Below are 4545 nucleotides of genomic sequence, written 5' to 3' on the forward strand. Positions count from 1 at the left end.
CCCATTCCATAGGTTGTCTTTTAGTTTTGCTTACTGTTTCCTTTGCTGTGCAAAACCTTGTAAGTTTAATTACATCCCACTTGTATATTTTTGCTTGTATTTCTATTGCTTGAGTAGACTGCTCTAGGAGAACATTGCTGAGATGTATGTCAGATATTTTGCCTATGTTTTCTTCTAAGAGGTTTATAGTGTCTTGTCTACATGTTTAAGTCTTTAAGCCATTTTGAATTTATTTTTGTGTATGCTGTGAGGGAGTAGTCTAACTTCATTGATTTACATGCAGCTGTCCAGTTTTCCCTACACCATTTTCTGAAGAGGCTGTCTTTACTCCATTGTATGTTCTCACCTCCTTTGTCAAAGATTCAATGACCAAAAGTTTGTGGGCCTATTCTTGGTAATTTTGTTTATCCGTTCATTGATGGATGGATATTGTTTGTAACCTTTGGCTACTCTGAATGATACTGCCATGAATATTGATGTGCAAGTTTTTGTGAGAATATGTTTTCATTCTGTTGGCTGTACAGTTGGCCCGCCATATCTGTAGTTTCCACTTCATGGATCCAGATGGCTGATTGTAAAGGGACTCGAACATCCTTGGATTATGGAATCCAGGATGGGGGGTTCCTGAAACCAACCCCTCGAGGATACTAAGGGATGACTCTACATGTAGGAGTGAAATTGCTGAGCCATATAACTCTAACCTTTTGAGGAAACAACAGACTTCTCCAAAGAAGCTGCACCATTGTCCCTTTCCACTGGCCGCATATGAGGTATCTCTGCCTCCTGAACAACACTTGTTATTGTCCATGTTTTGATTATAACCATCCTGGTGGTTGTAAAAATCGATCTCATTTTCATTTTGATTTGGCTAGTGATGCTGAGCTTCTTTTCATATGCTTATTGGCCATTTCTGTATTTTTTTAAATCCTTGGAAATTTTAAAAATTGGGTCGATTTTCTTTGTATTGTTCAGGTGTAAGCATTTGTTATATATCCTGAATACTAGTCTCTTATTAGATACATGCTTTGTAAAATTTTTCTCCTATTCTGCAGATTGTGCTTTCACTTTAGTTCTTTTAAACATTAAAACAATTTCTTTACAGGTGAGGTAATTAGATGTATTGATTTATTTTATTTTTCTTGCTAAGCACGCACTCTATCAGTTGAGATACCCCCTTCCCCTGTCATTTCACTTTCTTGATGATGTCCTCTGTAACAAAAAGGTTTTAATTTTGATGAAGTCCAGTTTATCTGCTTTTTTCTTCTATCACTTGTGCTCTTCGTATTGTATCTAGGAAACCAAAGCCTATCCTAGGACCACAAAGATTTATACTGTGTCTTCTTTTAGAAAGTTTATAGGTTTAGTTTTTACGTTTCTGTCTGTGATCCATTTTGAATTAATTTTTATTTGTTATATAAAATATGGGGGTCCAGATTCCAGATTCATTCTTTTGCCTGCAGATACCCAGCTTTCCCTGCACCATTTGTTGAATAGACTATTCTTTCCATGGAGTGTTGTTGGCACCCTTGTGGAAAACTGACTGTAAATGTAAGTTTTTCCCCCTGGGATTTTATTGTGTCTCATAGATTTATTTATCCAAACTTATGCCAGTACCATACTGACTTAGTACTATAGCTTTTTAGTACCCTTTAAAGTGAGTCCTCCCACTTTGCTCTGCTTCTTCAAGATTGTTTTGGCTGTCCTGGGCCCCTTGCACTTCCATATGAATTTTGGGATAAGTTTTTCAATTTTTGCAAAGAAGTCAGCTGGAATTTTGATAGGGATTCCACTGAATTTGTAACTCACTTTGGGGAGTCTTAACATTTTTAACAATATTGTCTACCATTCCATGAACATGGGATGTCTTCCATATATGTAGATCTTTTAAGTAATTTTTTGGTGATACATCAAAATATTCAATGTACAAATCTTGTAAATTTTTGTTAAATGTATCTCTCATTTTATTTTTAATGCTGTTGTAAATGGAAAGGCTGAGCTTCTTGAGGGTAGGACTATATATTAATTTGTTTATTTCTAGGATTTCTACACAGCAAATACTCTAGGTTTATATTTGCTACATAAATCTATCCACAACTCTTCCCACCCCCGTGTTATAAGAAACCAAGACCCAGGTTAAGCTACCTGAACACCTATGTGGAAGTGAGAAATGAGACCCTTGGGTGGGGCTTTGTGAAGATGATACTGAGAGCTTATTTAGGATGGCTTCATCTTAAATTCCTTTAAACAACACTTTTGGTGTAGTCAGATACATTAAGATCATGCCCTTTTGATGTGCAGAGGAGCTAAGACTATCATTTTCAAATAATTTCTAGTGAGAGTGTTGTACTTGAAATCTAATTTGCATCAATCTTTGAAGATTTATGTTTCAGGAGCTTTGACTAAAGAACACCTGTCTTTATTCATTAGTGACAATTAAATGCTCAAGCAACATGTAATAGTCTGAGAAACTGCCCCCGCCCCGTAGTGCTGGGTGGCTGCAGCTGTAACCGGAGTCAGCGCTTACCTTTCCCAGTATGCTTGTGCTGATCTGCTCAAAGCGGTTCGTCCAACAGTGTGTCTGTAGTCTGTTGGACATAGCCATAAAACATTGAGTTAAGGTTGCTGGAATGCATTATATTCTTATTAATATTAAGTAAGCACATATTGAGTGCTTACTGTATGTTGGGAATTGTCCCTCAGCCTCACATGAATATTATTTCACTTAAAACTTCATATATTTCCTTGTTATTCTCACTTTACAGATAAGGAGACTGAGAATTAGGTCTTCTGTATTTTGGATGGAGCTCATTATCAATGACAGGAAGTTGTAAGGAAAAAGATATTGATTCATCCTGAGAAAATATTTTTCTGACCGTCAGCAGTGAAGAGGGTGAACACTGAAGAAGGTGATCATTGTTTGAGTGAGACGAGCCCCGGGTTGTACGGAGTCAGCATCCCTGTCCTGGACACGGCACGTGTAGATCTGTGTGGTGGGTGAGGCGGCGAGGCCGCGCAGGGAACGCGGATGCCGGGCCATTGGGCTGTGCTCAGGCCCGGTGGGGCTTTCTCCTAAGGGCAGTGGACCGTCATTGACAGATTTTAAGTAGGGGAGTGGGGTGCTCTCGTAGATCACTTTTGTCTTGTAGAATGCTTAGAAACATTTAGAAGGCTCAGCAGGAGGTGATGTGATGAGTCAGATTAGGGTGGCTGCCAGGTGTAGGAGTGTAGAATTTTCAAGTGGTTTTCAGTCCCAGTTTTGTGGCTCAGTAGCCGTGTCACTTTGGATGATGCACTCAAGGAAGAGAAACAATTTATCTAATCAATAAATGCAGTGATGTACCGACCTCCCAGGACTGCTGTGGAGATCCAGTGAGATAACGTGTGCACAGTGTGCAGCATGGTACCCAGCACAGAGTCAGTGCTGAGTGAGTGCCAGTGAGTATCTGGTAGGACAGGTGTGGGTGGTGGGACTCGGTGACTGAGGAAATCTGGGCCCTGAAGGAGGGGTCCAGTCACATCTGTGAGTGATGGGCCTGAGCTGGGAGAGGCAGAGAGACCTTGCCCCCCGACCAGGGGCCCTGGGCAGGACGGCTATGGGAGGAGCACCGTGAAGTCAGCTCTTTGCAGGTGGAGTTGGAGTTGCCCTTGAGACATCTAAGTGCATTGTCATGAGCTCAAAGAGGAGGTCTGGGCCCGGGCTGTGAATTTTCCTATAATCTTAATCCCTGAGGACGCCGAGGTATTGATCACTGAACGTGAAGACATACTTTACAGGACAAGTGAATAGTAGTATCATCTCTGTCATCAAAGCTCACATCTCTTTATTCATCACAAGTTTGCTATTGGGTACTTACAGAGCTCACTTCACCGCCATCCCCTGGGCTCAGGCTCCACAGTAAAGAGCTGGTGAGCCTCCCTCTTTTCCAGAAGAAGACACATTTAGCTGGTAGACTTCTGTACCTCGCCAGACTTAGAATTTTAGTTTGTTGTTTTAATTCTATTTTCTGTTAGCCATCTCCTGACAGGAGAGACGTTTTACCTCATGGACATATTTCAATTAGCTGTTACTGAGAATTGCTGATCTGATCCATAGTGTAAGTATTATATTAACCTTGTAGAGTATTTATCATTTTTCTGTCTTTGCCCTTTAATTTTGTATGCCCCTTCAAGTCTCTATCCTATTTGGGGCCTTATTTTTTTTAATTAAAAAATGTCTATTTGCAGTTAAGAAAACAAAAGAAAAAATACACATGATAGCTAAACTTAGAAAATATCTAGTGTGTTTTCTGTCTCGGCAATGGAGGGTTGTAGAAACTCGTGAAAACCTTCATTACACAAGTTTCTTAAAATGCTGATTAAGAAATAAAACCTTCCTTCCTCATCTTTCAAGCTGCACAGCTAATTGTCAAGAAAGTGAGGGGAAATCCTCAGAAGCCAAGACAAACCAGAAAGCAGGGATTCTGGGTGATACACGAGCCTTAGAAGCCCTGGGGTGCCTGTTGGCTCCTGTACTGAGTTTCAGTTGCCTTGACAGTAGGGCAGGAG

At 40.4% G+C, this 4545-nt stretch overlaps 1 long non-coding RNA gene across 1 annotated transcript; it reads left to right on the forward strand.

Annotated features, from left to right (window-relative positions):
- The first annotated feature begins 308 nt into the window (after nucleotides 1–308).
- Nucleotides 309–4243, forward strand: LOC106731157. The gene is made up of 3 exons (XR_004318478.1): nucleotides 309–770; nucleotides 1461–1548; nucleotides 2763–4243. It is a non-coding gene; the product is annotated as an uncharacterized LOC106731157 (long non-coding RNA).
- The last annotated feature ends 302 nt before the right edge of the window (nucleotides 4244–4545 follow it).

Source organism: Camelus ferus, unplaced genomic scaffold, assembly GCF_009834535.1.
Source record: "Camelus ferus isolate YT-003-E unplaced genomic scaffold, BCGSAC_Cfer_1.0 contig2947, whole genome shotgun sequence".
Taxonomy (NCBI): Eukaryota; Metazoa; Chordata; class Mammalia; order Artiodactyla; family Camelidae; genus Camelus; species Camelus ferus.